Source organism: Lagopus muta, chromosome 7 (assembly GCF_023343835.1).
Source record: "Lagopus muta isolate bLagMut1 chromosome 7, bLagMut1 primary, whole genome shotgun sequence".
Classification (NCBI taxonomy): Eukaryota; Metazoa; Chordata; class Aves; order Galliformes; family Phasianidae; genus Lagopus; species Lagopus muta.
The window spans coordinates 29,972,108-29,989,432 of record NC_064439.1 but is presented as its reverse complement, the minus strand read 5'-3'; the positions used below and the strand labels follow the sequence as shown (position 1 = coordinate 29,989,432).

The window sequence follows — 17,325 nt, the reverse complement described above, 5'->3', positions numbered from 1 at the left end:
CAGGGATGCTTTAAATTTACTTTTACCACAGAGAAGATCCTTGCAGAAAATCTTTGTCATGCTGTTCATACATACTGTATATTTTACACAGAGGTATTTACCGAGCTGTGAGAGTTTTGAAAGACTGGCATTCTCTTTGTTTAACATGCCCTTCAAAACAAGAGCGTATCATAGGTCAGTAAAAATATCTGTGACAAATATTTTCTTTTGTAAAATATATCTTTCTGACTAGTCTTTTGAAATTTTTGTTCATATCTTAATATGCAAATCTTGATGTTTTCCTGGCCTCTTTTTCTCATGCTTAGACATACAGGCAAATGAAGCCAAGTTTTGATCTACCTCAATCAAGTCATTTTGAATAATGCTTCTTACAGTTAACTCATCAAGAAATGCCTAGTGAATTGCTGCTAACAAATGCCACTGAATAAAAAATTTTGTTTTATATTATCGATAATACTTGTGAGAAATAAAACAAAAAATCTGAAAAAGTGTTAGCAAGCCTAAAACACAGAGAAAAATCTGCCCAGTTTGTGTATTGGTATGTGCAGTGGGGTTCAGTATGGTAATCTTTTTCTTCCTCTTTGAGTAACCCCTCTAAAAGCTACTTATAGCATCAGAAGAAATTGGTGTTCTTCAGTTCTTCTCTTAGATTTCTAGGTAGTGCTGCTGTGTTTCATTCAACATCAAACAAATGCTCCAAATACATGACATGCATTTTGAAAGAGGCAATCAGGAATCTCTACATCTCTAATAGCACTGTATGGAAAATAATGACATAAAGAGAATGGCTTTAAAAAGAGCCGCTCACTGAGTAACCATAAGAGGTGAAGCATGAGAGTGCTAACAAGCAATAAAACAGAATTATGTTGAAATATTTGCATCTAAAGGCCCCATATAAAGCCTACTGCAGTCAATTGGTTTTTCATCTTCTTTGCTGTTTCAACTGTTGAAAAACAACAATCTCCAAAGAGACTAATCTTGGGCAAGTAACCATTAGCCAAATATATACATCTGCAATAGATTTATTGCTACAAATCTTTTGAAATGAAAATCTAGATTTAAGCAACAAAAAATTTGCTTTGTAACTTCCTTTGGAAGACTAACATCTTTCAACTTTTGAGAAGCAGCTTTTGCCAAATCAGCCTGTTGTACTAATGCCAGCTTTTCTTGTAACAAAAAGCTCAGCTCCAATGTTCCCCTCTTACCCTCAAGAGATAAGTGAAATTGGACTTTTAAATCTAAACTCATCCCCAGTGAATTATTTCATCACAGGTACTTCAAAGCAGCATGCAATAAAGAAGGAAAATTCCCTATCTCTGAAGGTGTTTGGGAAGAAAAGAGAAAAAGAATTCTGGCAGGTTTCAACATTTCTGACAGCAGTTCTGAGCTCCTCAGAGAAAAAAGCAGCTGAAAAGAATAGAGAATGCAATGCAGGTAAAGCAGGCAAAGGGTGTTAACTACAGTAAATACAGTTTATCATACAGTTATAGAAATTTATTACAGGGATATCAAAATATATATTTGGTACAAATATCTATAAATGTATATCTAGAGGCATAAATATAAATCTCTCCATATAAACTCAGAGATTCTCTCACACTCTGTTGTCACCACATTCCCTACCAAATCCACATCTAACAATAGTACTACTTCCTGTTACACTATTCAAGATCTGCTTAGAGTGAATTCTTTACTCTTCCCTGTGATCTTTTATCTAACTTACCTGTGTTAATACATTCATCATTTTCTCTTTATACTGTCATCCCTGTTTTATTGTCACTCTCCACAGCACATTGTTTGCATTCATTCCCAGGTATTTTTATGCAGTGCCCTGTCACAGGTGGGAAAAATATATGGTTTGTTATTCATTTTTTCTATAGCTTGTTGAGTTCTTCCATATTGCCTTCTTAGGCTCTCACATTTCAGCCTCCTTCTATTAATAAATCCTAGCATTATAAACAGTCCTAATAAAAAAAAAAAAACCCAAAAACTTCCATTTCTTCTCCCTTTCTGCAAATAAACAAACAAACAAACAAAATAATTTCCTGCAATAAAACCTGAAGTCATAACCAGTTTCAGAACATAAAATTTCCTATTTTTCTCTTACAATTTTTATCTCTTGTTAGCAAACATGAGAGATGAAGGTAGGCTGTTAGGGTGTTAGAAAAGAGATGAACTAGTTAAGCTCTCTGGCCAGAACACAGCACACTCGATTGTATGTATTGTATGTATCTTTGCTACATTTGCTTCAGTTATGATCTCTACAGTGATTATTGCAGTCTTGCAACATTGGAGAAAAATGCATTTATAAGGAATTTCTGCAGCTAAACACTAGCAAAACTAATTCTAAAAATGTCAGATGAGATTTTCTAGAACATCAGCTTTGGTGATAAGCTCTTCTTCATTTCACATACAGGCCTACCACTTAATTACTGACAAATCCTCACGAGGTGGCTCCTCACAACTGTGATCTCTTCTGCAAAAGAGGGATGTGGTTCAGGGACACCTGTGAGACCTTTAAAAAACACAAAATGAAATTTTTAAAGAGATAACTTGTTGGGTTATTTGCAGGAAAGAAATAAAGAAGAAAACACGAAAGTAAAAGAAAAAATGAAGAAATTAATGATTTTAATTTCTGATTCAGATTGTAAGTGTATCTATTCATTTATTTAAACGCACTGGTTTAAATGAACTGTTGCATGTATACTGTGTAGCACTGATTCAATTTTACCATTAAATAAAATAACAAAACAGAGCTTACATGATGTTAATTTCCTTACAGAATTTGAGATACTTCCTATCCATTCTTGTTCCTGAAACGTGAAGGTAATTTTTCAGGACAAAAACTGTAATAAAAACTCAATAATTACAGAAACTCTCCAAAACTGTGTTTCTGCTTTGTTTCTTAAAAGTTAATAATACTATTCATACTTATTTCCTGTGAACTGATTGAAACAGTAGAGCAGATAGATACACCTCAATCGTGAGAGCTATCAGCATCAGTGTCTAAAAAATGGCATCCGAGTCAATAATACACTAATTTCAAAAGGTTATTTTTACATTTTTTTTTTTTTTTTTAAATCATGATAACATATGTTTGGTTTCTTTTTTCCACCCAAGAAAGAAGGCTACAAAAATAGACTTCCGTTGTGCGATATTTTCCTGCAAGTTTGGGGTCTGATTCAAGGGGAGATGAGATGAATAATAAGGCAGGTAATGCCAATACATTAACAATGCTGATGGGGTTGTCATGTACATTCTATAAAGCGTAAGCCAAAGAAAAATTCTGGCACATACTGTGTTGAAATATCAGCTTAGTTAAAGGATTCACGATCAACCATTTGTCTTTTAGCCTTACCTCACTAGTCTTGCCAGCAACCCTCTGTCTGCCAAAATGAAGAAGGGACAGCTGCCAAAGGGATGGATTTCAAAGTGTGTTTTTTGTTTGTTTCAGTTTTACTCTCCAATCTTTGAGATTTTCCCCCCTAGAAAATGAAGCATGTTGGATTATAGGATGAGTTAATCAGGAAAGCTGTTAGCTTTAAAAGCTCTGTTTAGACTGATTTTTCTGAATCTTCACACACAAACGGATGGAAGATTCTCAGATTTTTGTTGGCTTCTAAAATGAATATCTATGTATCAAAAGTAAAGTTAAGCCACGGAACTCACAGTATATAGAATAAATCCACGAGTTTCCCTCTGCCAAAACCCTTAAGGATTGTGCGCTCAAAACAGATGGGTCAGGATTGCTGTCTCTACATATCTTTCTGTGGACTCCACAGATTTAGCTGGAGTGTAACCCTACCTGCAGCTTGGAAATACTTTCCTTCTGCGTGCTGTTGAAGGAAGTAAATTTCCTCCTCAAGGAGTGCAAGAGAAACTTGCTGATTTGGCAGGTAATTGGATCTCCTGAGCCAACAGTAACCCAAATCCATGGATTTAATAGAGGGATAGGGTATTTTAGCCCAGCAGGGACGTGGTAGAGGCAGCAGCGTAAGAGGATGCCAACTGTCTGAGTTCTCACTTATCCATGCAGAAAAGGTCTGACCTTTCTATCAATCTGATAGAATGACTTTCATTTTGGATAAAGGGGAAAATAAGGCAAAATAAAGCAAGCTGTCCCACACAATGCACACACATCATCTGGAAAATTTGCTATAGTTGTTGAAAATGGCTGCCAAGCTCTTTTCTGCATTTAAAAAGGATAATTCGACAGAAACAGTGGCTGGGGAAACAGTGCTTATACCACATGAGTATTAACGATCTTAAAAGTGGTTTTTTAACACTGGACTACATTTTCCAGAAACAAATGCTGGATGAGTCTGGAACGAGGAAATTGTTGCTGTGCACTTTGCAGTCTGGTGCTCAGGCTGCACAGCTGCACTGTACCTCCTCTCCCCTTCTTGCACCCAGCACCAAACCAGCATGCTTCCCCCATTTGGTGTACCTGTTGACTGTTTTCTCCTAGCTCTGAAGTAGACATTGCTGATGTGAGAAAGCCAGAGGATAGCACCCTTCTGCCTTAGGACATCCATCTAGTGAAAGAGCAGGGAGGTCTCAAACTGAGACATATCTTGAATGTCTGGAAAAAATTTTGCCTCAGATTTTATGGCAAAATAAATTGTAAAAAGTGTTCTTCATTATTTCATCTAACTTTTCAGTTTTTCTCTTACTTCTCTATCCTAGTGGCTTATTTCCTTCTCTTCTTTTTCTGTCCTAGTGTTTCATGTCCTCATTCTGTAGATGTTTATACTTGTCCTCCCTAGTAACATTCTCAAATCAAATTTCAAATTTCCTAATTAATAAGCACATCCATTACAACCCAAAAAAGTGTTGAGATATAAAATCAAGAACTCCAAGACAAGCTTTTAAAATATCAGGATGATTAGACAAAAACCTCATCTCCTTTATATGAGATACTGAGAAATCTATACGATAAAGCAGCTGTAAGACAAAAATTCATAGCAAAGCTTTACATAACAGAAAATAGTAATTATGTTTTTCATAGATACACTTGTTTTCTTAGTAAGGCTGGCTGCAAAATAACACTTTATATTGGAGTATTTGGAAGAAATGGAATATTGGAATAGGATGGAGAACACCGCTGATGAATCTCAAAACCAAATTTAGTCCCCCTCCCATGCAAGCTGGCTTACACAAGGGTCATATAGAAATGCAAATTCCTATGGAGAATAGTGATCTCAACGATAAAACATAAAAAAAATTAATTAGTTTTCATACTGCACTCCGGGGATGACATTTAGACTTAATCTTGCAAATAAACTTGTAATGCCTCACAGTTGTTGTCACCAAAGTTTGAGCGATGGCTCATAAAGGCATCCAGAATACCTTTACAAGGCATAGAGTCCCCAAGCTATTTACTGCCGCCACTACAAGCCTTTTGTCTGTTCTGCCGTAAACAAAATGGAAGATCCACAGTTGCCGGCTGTTCAACATATAATGGCAGGGTTGCTTTTTTATAGTTCACCTACCGTAGTCATGTGCAATTGAATGCATCTCCCATATACTGCTCTTGCCAATTCTATCTCCAGCAATTATCCTGTTCTAGTACTCCATTGCAAAGTACCTGCCAGTAATGAGAAATTTGCAGGTGGTTGCTACAAAGCACTGCTTCTTTCTCCTCTGTTTGCAGGCACCCTGTGGTGGCAGCTGAAGCGTGATGGCTCTGATGTTGTTCACATGGAAGGCCATGACTCAGGCCAACACAACAGAACCAATGCCTTTGTCCAGCCTGGTCAAGAGGACAGTTGTGCTTTCTCCCATCCACTATTCTCAAGTTGGATGCTGCCTTCAACAAAGGAATTTCAAGCTAATGCTGATAAAAATAGAGATCTCTTTTTTTTTTTTTTTTCCCCTCCTCATTTTATAATATCACTTCTTTTCTGATGATCAAAATTATCTACTTGTTTTAAAAAAATCTGTTTAAATGTAAATTTGTGGTCCCCGAAGCTTTCTGACCACTAAAATGAGCACTACAAAAAGCTGAGTACTAACCACTTGCTTGCATAATTCAGATTGGAAGGGACCATCTCAGGACATCTCTCATCCAAACCTCTTGCTCAAAACAAACTCAGGTGCCAGACAGCATTGCTCCAGGGCTTTTTCCAATCTGGTCCTGAAAACCTCTAGGGATGGAGGCAAATCTTCACTGAACATCATCTTCCATTGCAAGAGTGATAAAAATATTTTGTTTTCAAGCAATTGCATGCCCCTTTTTCAGTTAATACCCACTGTCTCTTGTCCTCCCATCACACACGACTGTGAGGGATATGGCCTTGTCTTCTCAATAACAAACCTGTCAGCCTGGACTGCTGTCAGACTCTCTGAAGGCGTCTATTGTCCAGGCTGAACAAGCCCAGCTCCCTCAGCTTCTCCTCACTGGAAAGCGCTGAAGCCCTGACCATCTTGACAATTCTCTGCTTATCCCTTCTCAGGTAATAAACAGTTTTCTCACAGTGAGGGCCCAAAAATGTATGCTGCGTTGTATGTGTGTTCAAATAAGTGACAGGTTAAGAGGAATAGCAATGTACTGTTTTGTTCTCCTGTTAAAACAACCTAGCATGCTGTTGACCTTCCTTATTGCCAGAGGACACTCTTGGCACATGTTCAGTTCACTACATACCAACACAACTTAAGAGAACTTTTATGAGACATTTCTCCCTCTCTTCTGAGGTCTGTACCAACTCATGATACATACTTCATTGTTGATGTTTGTTTTACTGTTTGTTTTTCTGGTAGCAAGACATCAAAATAACATTACCCAGAAAAACGAAACTTATCAAATAATTTTTTTTTCTGTGAAACGGCAAGAATATCTGATGATAAGCTAAAGTATAAAAAAAATTTAACAGTGCTATATTGGTCTTGAGTAAGGCAGCCAACCTAAAATCTTGCTGTAACCTTTTATTCTGAATATTTGCATGATTGTGCTTATTCTTATCTTTTGTATTCCACCCAGGGAGGAAAGAGTTTGAACCAGTGACAGCAGGGTACTTTTTAATCAGTTCCTTTGAAAAACCACATTGGTCTGTACAGAAATAATATTAGCTATAATTCAGAGAGGACTAATTTGAGGATGGGAGGAGGCTGCTGCACACTGACAAGTTCCTGTGTTAATTCTCCCCAACTTTCCATCTCCTGCACTTACTTTTCTTAAATATTGTGAGCACTATTGCTTCACAGGGCTCTTTATTCCAGCAGTATCCAACCTAGCCTAAGCAGCCATGAAAACTGTTGCTCATCACCCTACCTCAAGCAAGACTAAAGTGGCTTGAAGAATAAAAGCAAGTAAAACTGCCTCAGCTGAGCATTACTGGTCCCTGCCTGTCCCTGGGATGAGTGATCACTTCTCATCCATCAGGCTTTGTGGTTAACTCTTCACAGGTGCAACTTCACAAGAGTTGTTTGTGCTGAAGTGGCCTCTTGTGGAGAGGTGTAATTCCTATCAGCTTCTTCCTCTCCTTTGGCCAGAGGCTGCTTTTGACCTTTACAGGCTTTGAAATTTGATTCATTTTGTATTACAAAATATCCATTCCTCTGGGCAGTGAATAAAAAGTCTTTGAAGTCACCACTTAGTGCTCCTTAGGTGTTTTTCCAAAGGAAGTGGAAGTGCCTGCTGTCTGCCATTTTGATGTCCTTGCCTACTTCACACAGAGGTACCAGCCTACACAACTGTTCTGCCCTGTTTGGCTGGAGGAAGATGAGCTGAGAAGATCCTGCTACTGACCTTGTCTTCTCTTGTTGTCAGTGGTTAGCAAGGGTTGTTCATACTAACATGATCAGAATTTGAGGGAGATGTGGCAAAGTAGAATCAAGACAGGAACAGGGCAGTGATATTGCCACAGAGACACCTAAGCATGACTATCTTTGCACCCTCAAATGCAAGAGCAATGAGTATGAAAACTACTTGTAACCACAGCATGATAAAAGCTGGTAAGCAGGAACAACAGTACTTTTGCTTCTTAGGAAAAGCGATTCACTTACCTCTTGTCCACACAGCCAACTTTTAATTACTCTGATTGATGCATACTTCACTTCTCCACTGCAATAGACTCCCCGGCTCTTCCCAAGCAGCTGTTTCTGCTTTTCTTGGACAAGAAAGCATATTATTTCCAGCATTTTCACCTCATTCACAGCACTGGAAAAAAAATCTTTATGGCAGTCTCAACAATATTAGCAGACTTTCAAGGCTGACATTTGCATAGGTTCAAATCAGAATATGTTAGTAACCGCTACAGTGACATCCTAATGAAGTTACAAGGAGGCAAAGATTTTATCTTACTGAGGCCAAATGATGAATTTGCCATCATGTATAAAACTACACTTTTACATCATCAGTTGAGTCACAGAATCATATAATCTCAGAATTGCTAAGATTGGAAAAGGCCAACAAGATTATCAAGTCCAACTATCAACCCATCATCACCACACTCACTAACCATGTTGCTCAAGGGCACATCTCCACACTTCTTAAAGACCTTCAAGGACAGAGATTCCATGACCTCACTGGGCAACTTGTTCCAATGCATCAGCACTCTTTCCAAGAACAATTTTTTCCTAATAAACAAGCTGAAACTTCTCTGGTGCAATTTCAGGCTATTACCTCTTGCCCTATTGGTAGTTCTCTGGGAGAAGAGGCCAACTCCCACCCCTCTACAACCTCCTTTCAGGTAGTTGTAGAGAGTAATAAGGTCTCCCCTGAGTCCCCTTTTCTCCACCTTAGACAATCCCAGTTCCTTCAGCTTCTCCCTGTAAGACTCATGCTCCAGACCCTTCACCATATTTGCTGCCCTTCTCTGGGCACAGTCCAAGACCTCAGGGTCTTTCTTGTAGTGAGGAAACCAACTCTGAACACAGTACTCAAGGTACAGCCTCAACAGTGCTGAGTACAGAGGGATGATCACCACCCTAGTCTTACTGACTACACTGTTTCTGATACAAGTCAGGATGCCATTGGCCTTCCTGGCTACCTGGGCACCCAGCTGGCTCATATTGAGCATGTCAGCTAACACCCCCAGATTCTTTGTGTCACTTTCCAACCACTCTGCCCCAAGTCTGATCACAGCAAACCCATGCAATGCCCCAAAAATGCAACACCTGAAACTTGTTCTTGGTGAAGCTCATACAATTGGCCTCAGCCCATCAATCCAACCTGTTCAGCCTCACCTCTGTCCCTGGAAAGGTGATGGAACAGCTTGTACTGGATGTCATCTCCAGACAACTGGAAGAAGAGGAGGTTATCAGGAGTAGTCAGCACGGGTTCACAAGGGGGAGGTCGTGCTTGACCAACCTGGTAGCCTTCTATGATGTTGTCTCTGGCTGGGTGGATAGGGGGAGAGCAGTGGATGTAGTCTACCTTGATTTCAGCAAGGCATTTGATACTGACCCCCATGACGTCCTTATAACAAAGCTGAGGAAGTGTGGGATAGATGAGTGGACAGTGAGGTGGGTTGAGAACTGGCTGACTGGCAGAGCACAGAGGGTCGTTGTTGGTGGTGCAGAGTCCGGTTGGAGGCCTATAACTAGCGGTGTTCCTCAGGGGTCTGTGCTGGGTCCGGTCTTGTTCAACATCTTCATCAATGACCTTGATGAGGGGATAATGGCCACCCTCAGCAAGTTTGCCGATGATACGAAGTTGGGAGGATTGGCTGACACGCCTGAAGGCTGTGCTGCCATTCAGCAAGACCTGGATAGGCTGGAGAGCTGGGCAGAAAAAAACCGGATGAGGTTTAACAAAAGCAAGTGTAGAGTCTTGCATCTAGGGAGGAATAATTGCATGCACCAGTACAGGTTGGGGGATGACCTGCTGGAGAGGAGCTCTGCAGAGAGGGACCTGGGTGTCCTGGTGGACAACAGATTGGCCATGAGCCAGCAGTGTGCCTTTGTGGCCAAAAAGGCCAATGGCTTACTGGGGTGTATTAAAAAGAGTGTGGCCAGCAGGTCAAAGGAGGTGATCCTCCCCCTCTACTCTGCCCTGGTAAGACCTCATCTGGAGTACTGCGTCCAGTTCTGGGCTCCCCAGTACAAAAAAGACAGGGATCTCTTGGAAAGAGTCCAGCGGAGGGCCACGAAGATGGTGAAGGGCCTGGAGCATCTCCCCTATGAGGAAAGGCTGAGTGAACTGGGTCTGTTCAGCCTTGAGAAAAGGAGACTGAGAGGGGACCTGATCCAGGTCTATAAATATCTAAGGTGTGGGGGGCAGAATGGCGAGGCCGGACTCTTTTCAGTGGTGAGTGGAGACAGGACAAGGGGAAATGGCCAGAAACTGGAGCATAGGAAGTTCCGCACAAACATGCGCAAGAACTTCTTTACAGTGAGGGTGACGGAGCACTGGAACAGGCTGCCCAGGGAGGTGGTGGAGTCTCCTTCTCTGGAGACGTTCAAGACCTGCCTGGATGCCTACCTGTGCGACCTGGTGTAGGGAACCTGCTTTGGCAGGGGGGTTGGACTCGATGATCTCTGGAGGTCCCTTCCAACCCCTACAATTCTGTGATTCTGCATGTTCTGAAGGACCTTCCTACCTCAGGCAGATCAACACTTCCTCCCAGCTTGGTGTCATCTTCAAACTTACTGAAAGTTGTTGGTTTTAAAAATTCCTTTTTATTACTATTCCATTTTATTTTTAGTTTTTGTGCCATAGAAAACTGTATGTTGGTCAAAGCTTATTAGCAAAGGTAAGCATCATATGTAGCACTGGAATTGTAAAAGTTATTATTAGCAGAGCAACAGAATAATTTTATTACACTGCTAGCACTACTAACTACACTAACAGGCTCAGGCAAACCATTTTCAGAATGAGCTCATCATGAGCTGTATATCTCCATACAAATTAAGTGATTAATTTTCCATTTTAGTATTTAATTATTATTATTTAGTCTAAACATCACAACAAACATTTGAAACAAGTTGATTTCTTTGCAAACTAACAGCATGTGACGTAGCTCAAGCCATTTCTAAATCACAGAGATAAAATATATTTCTAAATTCACAGACTGGCTGAATGGGAGGTTACTCGATGGAACTCAAAGACAGCAGAATAAATTCAACTTGTTACTAACACAAGACATTGCTTTTTGTTCCTCTCCCAAAGCGTAACAGGAGATCCTACAAGTCAGTACAGAGCATCCTAAAACAGGAGAGCTCAGCTCTGTGTAAAGCCCTCTGTCAGCCTGGCTTGTCACCTCGGAAAACCTGCTGATGTGCTTCTGGGTGGCCCACTGGTCTCCACTTCCACTCAGCTAATGTGAAAAGATTCAGGATAGTAGACACACACGGGTGGAATTCAGCTGCCCTAAACTGATAACATCCAAAGCAGGTGCCTGTGGCTGAACGAAATATGCTAAATTACTTCTAAAGCCATCAAAAGCAATGTGCATCACCAAAAAATGATTCGATTCATCTGACCTATCTTAGGACATGTTGAATCACCATGTATTGATGTGTAGAGCTTTGTCATATATTCCTATAAACTGAAGCCAGGATGACCAATTTAGACTAATACATTTGTCTTCTAAATGTTTAAAAATCAGGTAAAACAATCTATTCTAAGGACTCACAATAAAACAGCATCAACAGATTTATGAATCTGTAAAGTTTAGAAGTAGAAACGAATTCTTTTTCTGAGAGTTTTTCTGCAGAGATAACCACATTGTGATTCAGAAGTAGGGAAAAGTTAGTTTCCTTAGAAAGAGTTCTACAATGAAAAAAAAATGCATGCTAGGTACTGCATAAATTAGATGATTCCTACCTTAGGATGAATTTCACTAAAATAAATTTTACAGTACCTAGCAATGATACATACAAATGTTTTATTATTATTTACATCATTTAAACTGCTCATGATGGCCATTTATAGCACTGTCTTTGTATTTTGTAACTTTCTGATGTCATATGTCAGGAACTGTCAAAGCAATAATCAGTACCATTTCCAGGAACTTGCTCTTTCACCTGAGACTGTCTACATCAGTACTTGGAAAAATCTTAACAGTCTCCTAGATTCAGAACAAAATTGTAAGATCCATCAAATGAGAGGTGGGAAACTGATAATTCTAGATCTATTGCAAGAATAAACTATGTCTTCACCAGTGGCAGTGCATCAAGCTAAAGGAGAGGAAAGAAACATGCAACTAGCCTTGAAAATCACAAAATCACAAAATGGCCAGGGTTGGAAGGGACCTCAAGGATCATGAATCTTCAACACCCTGCCCCATGCAGGGCCAGGGCCACCAACCTCCACATTTAATACTACACCAGGCTGCCCAGGGCCCCATCCAACCTGGTCTTGAACACCTTCAGGGACAGGGCATCCACAACTTCTCTAAGCAGCCTGTTCCAATACCTCACCAATCTCTCTGTAAAGAATTCCCCCTAACATACAACCTCAATCTCCCCTCCCTCAACTTAAAATCACTTCCCCTTGTCCTGCAGTTATCAACCCTTTCAAAGAGTTGATTCCCCTCCTGTTTGTAGGCTCCTTTAGATATTGAAAGGCTGCAATGAGGTCACCCCACAGCCTTCTTTTGTCCAGGCTGAATAAGCCCAGCTCTGTCAGCCTGTCTTCATAGGGAAGGTGCTCCAGCCCCCTGATCATTTTTGTGGCCCTCCTCTGGACTCTCTCCAACAGCTCCCTGTCTTTTTTGTACTGGGTGCTCCACACTGGGATGCAGTATTCCAGATGGGGCCTCACAAGAGCAGAACAGAGGGGGACAATCACCTCCCTGTCCCTGCTGGCCACCCCTCTTTTGATGGAGCCCAGGATACCGTTTGCCTTCTGAGCCACAAGGGCACACTGCTGGCTCATGTTAAGTTTTTCATCTACCAAGACCCCTAGGTCCTTCTCTATAGGGCTGCTCTTTCCAGCCTTGTATGGAAGCCTGGGATTCCTCCAGCGCAAGTGCAAAACTCCGCACCTTTGCTGTGTTGAATCTCATCAGGTTCACCCACGCCCACCTTTCTAGCCTCTCGAGGTCCCTCTGCATGGCATCCCTTCCTCCCACTGTGTCAACCACACCACTCAGCTTGGTGTCATCAGCAAACCTGCTGAGGGTGCACTCGATTCCATCATCAATGTCGTTGATAAAGATGTTAAAGAGCACCGGTCCCAAGACAGACGCTTGGGGGACACCACTTGATTCCTGCTTCCACTTGGACATAGAATCATTGATGACCACCCTCTGCCTGCATCCTTTCAACCAGTTTCTTATCCATTGAGTGGTCCACCCATCAAATCCACATCCCTCCAATTTGGAGATAAGGATGTGGTAGGGGACCATGTCAAAGGCTTTGCTCAAGTCCAGAACGGTCACAGCTTTTCAGTGTGAATGAGGAAAAAAAAAAATGGAAGAAGAGGGAAAATTTGCAGGTAGAAAAATACACATGAATAAGAAAAGAAATGTCTTCAAAGAAAACCACAGAAAAAAAAAAAAGTAGTCTTTGTAAAAAGAACCACAATTGGAAAAATAACAAGTATAAATATGTATTACTTTAAATGAAAATACATGTTAAAGGTGGGAATGGAAGGGGGCATTTCAGTTGTACTAGCAATAAGCATCCCTAATCCTTCAACACCACTGCTGGCAAAGGCTCACAGAATCACAGAAATGTAGGGGTTGGAAGGGACCTCCAGAGATCATTGAGTCCAACCCCCCCGCCAAAGCAGGTTCCCTACACCAGGTCACACAAGTAGGTGTCCAGGTGGGTCTTGAATATATCCACAGAAGGAGACTCCACAACCTTCCTGTGCAGCCTGTTCCAGTGCTCCGTCACCCTCACCGCAGAGACGTTCTTGTGCACAGTTATGAGGAACTTCCTATGCTGCAGTTTCTGTTTCCCTTTGTTCTGTCTCTGCACACTGCTAAAAACAGTCCAGCCTCACTACTCTGCTCCCCACACCTCAGATATTTATAGACCTCGATCAGGTCCCCTCTCAGCCTTCTTTTCTCAAGGCTAAGCAGACCCAGTTCACTCAGCCTTTCTTCATAGGAGAGATGCTCCAGGCCCTTCACCATCTTTGTGGCCTTTCACTGAACTCTTTCCAAAAGGTCCCTGTCTTTTTTGTGCTGGGGAGCCCAGAACTGGACACAGTACTCCAGATGAGGCCTTACCAGGGCAGAGTAGATAGGGAGGATTACCTATCTCAATCTGTTGGCCATGCTCTTTTTAATACATCCCAGGATGCCATTGGCCTTTTTGGCCACAAAGGCACACTGCTGGCTCATGGCCAATCTGTTGTCCACCAGGACACCCAGGTCCCTCTCTGCAGAGCTCCTCTCCAGCAGGTCATCCCCCAACTTGTGTCAGTGCATGCAATTATTCCTCCCTAGATGCAAGACTCTACACTTGATTTTGTTAAACCTCATCTGGTTTCTTACTGCCCAGCTCTCCAGTCTGTCCAGGTCTCGCTGAATGGCAGCACAGCCTTCAGGCGTGTCAGCCAATCCTCCCAACTTCGTATCATCAGCAAACTTGCTGAGGGTGTCCACTATCCCCCTCATCAAGGTCATTGATGAAGATGTTGAACAAGACCGGACCCAGCACAGACCCCTGAGGACCACCGCTAGTTACAGGCCTCCAACTGGACTCTGCACCGCCAACGACGACCCTCTGTACTCTGCCAGTTCTCAATCCATCTCACTGTCCACTCGTCTATCCCACACTTCTTCCTCAGCTTTGTTATAAGGATGTCATGGGAGACAATATCAAATGCCTTGCTGGTTCTTGACTCTGTTCTGGTATATGCATAGGTTTTATTGAGGATATGTTAATGCTACTCCCCATGACAGTAGTGGGTACCAGAGCTCCTGGAAAACCATCCTGTCCCTGTAGCTACAGCATGACAGCATCTTTCTGGAAACTCACCATTGTATCCAGGCAAAGAGGCTTCTTTTATGGTCACATAAGCTACAATAGCACCAACAAGATCCTGGCACTTCTAAAGACAGTGACAGATACCACAGCTACCACAGGGACCACCTTCTGGAAGCTGCTTTTATGGGTGAAAAACAGATCTCTGAAATAACAGTCTACAGAGAAGTAGTGCACTGGGCAGTGGATGCTTCATGAAATTTCTAGGAAACATGGATGCTTATAGAGAAACTGTTGAGAAAAAGGCAACACATAATAACATACTATAACCAGAAATTTCATTGCTATTCCTTTCAAAAGTCTCCTAAGGCCTTCTCTGGTAGTAAACATACAGGGAAAAAAAAAACAGGTTGAGTATGAAAAATTTACCATTCTTGGTTGATTTACCGCAGAACTACACTGATCATTTATCACATACACTGAAGACTGTGCTAATGTTTACCAGAAAGATTTCTGTGGCTCTACCTTTATCCATCCCTGGTTTAAAGCAGGATGTAACAGGTCCACAAAACAATAGAGATAGGGGAAAGAATAAGGCAGCAGTAAAAGACTGTGTAAAGAATGTAAGGATGGCAGGACAAGATGTATATGTAGAAAGCTAAAGCAGTAAAACTTGTTCTACAGACAGCTCTGTGGAAAAGTGCTGAGAACAAGGTATGGCTTGTGTAATGCAGTGGTCCACAGGGAGAAATAGAATATTCATATGCACACATAGTTTATGTGCACTTATACATGGTCATAGGAGATAAAAGTTTTGGGCACTAGAAAGAGCTCCTTCAATTGCCAAAGGCTCCTTCTCTACTAGTCATACTTGGAGAAACCTTACAGGATGTAGCACCTTTATTACCATGGTGCCTACTGGCACTATTGCAGTCAGGGAGGAGTCAGTCATCACTTATGAGATACATTTCTGAGAAGGATTTCCCCACTTTGGATAATAAAAATACACTGCTGTGCTGATCAAAGCAATACTAACTCTCCAGGCAGTTAAATATATTGAATTTGTAGCTTAAAAAAAAAAAAAAAAATACATAACGCCTTGTTTTGACTCTAAAGTTAAAAGAAGGATAAAAAGTCTGTTTGTCCCTGACCTCTTGCTCTCAGTTTTGAGCTGAACAGAATGGATGGACATTAGAAGGCTGCAACAGAAGGGCAAAGCTTTTCTGTAAAAAGTTCTGTTTCATGCTAAAAGCTGATATACATCTCAGGAACTTCCAAGCATAAAGAGAAAAATTGAAACTGTAAATCCACATAAGCAGAGTTAAGAGGATAATGGAAACAAATATACAGAGGTTTAGAGACAAAATATGTAATCTCTCCTTGAATGTCTTACTAAAATACAGGCCCTATTAAAGATCTATGTACATTATTTATATGAAGAGTTGTGCTAACAGAATATGGCTTGAAAACTTGTGGAAAAACAGTTGAATTGTTCACATATGGCACAATACTTATAGACTTTCCTATTAAAAAAGAAAACATTAATTGGAAACTTCTCTCAGATGAGATACCCTTTTTTCACATCTTCTCATTTAAAAGTTTCATACATATAGTAGATCTGAGATTTATAAATCACTGCTTTCTCCCTAGCAAAATAAATCAGCAGTCTCAAGTCCTCATCTTCTGCATTTTGAGCTATTTGAAATTGTAGTTTAAACAGATTTTTTTCAATATGTAGACTTAATTGTGTTGTGAAAGGAATAAAGAAAGCAGACCTTAAAGAAATTTTAAAGACATTAAAGAACTACAATTTAAGAAATTAAATATCTGTCTTTTATTTCACAGTTCTTGGGTATATTCCAAATGCCATCCAGAATTCCCCATCAGCTAAATGATTATATTTATCAGGATATTTACTCCTTTGTTACTAGAACTTATCCCTTGCATTTTCATAAGCACAAAGCAGAAACAACAGGTTGTGAGTGCTCATCACCTGCAGCAGTGACAGTTAAAATGAGCACAGATTTCACAAAGGGATTCTAAGTTCACATATTCTTGCACTGTGATCTCACACTGAGAACGGAGAAAATGTACTCATTGTAGCTGTCACTACTTTTCAGCCTCTTCATGTTGCCTTTTTAATTTATCATTTACAGTGGTATTGGCCTAATAACAGCACCACTTTTCCTTTTGGCAATTTTATAATGCTTTTACAGAATTACTACTAGTTACCCTTGTTCTGCACCAGGAATTGTATTTATTATAAAATAAGAAAATGTCAGGTTAAACCCAAATGAATATCAGAAATCGAAGAGTATTAGTTATTTCATGCCAAATTACATATCTGGATGTGATGAAAACATATCGCTTGTACCAGAAATAGACACATTCTCCCTGACTTCAATGAATTTAACCAAAACAGAAGAAATTAGTCCCCAGAAACATAGCTGTATTATCATACCCCTCCCTCAAATAGCTCTATCATAACATCACATACTCTTT

General features: G+C 40.6%; 1 long non-coding RNA gene across 1 annotated transcript; it reads right to left on the bottom strand.

The window, feature by feature from the left end:
- Positions 1 to 999: 999 nt before the first annotated feature.
- Positions 1,000 to 3,476, bottom strand: LOC125695927 (uncharacterized). The gene is made up of 4 exons (XR_007378105.1): positions 3,359 to 3,476; positions 2,423 to 2,515; positions 1,724 to 1,831; positions 1,000 to 1,407 (listed from the first exon to the last, which is right to left on the bottom strand). It is a non-coding gene; the product is annotated as an uncharacterized LOC125695927 (long non-coding RNA).
- Positions 3,477 to 17,325: the final 13,849 nt, after the last annotated feature.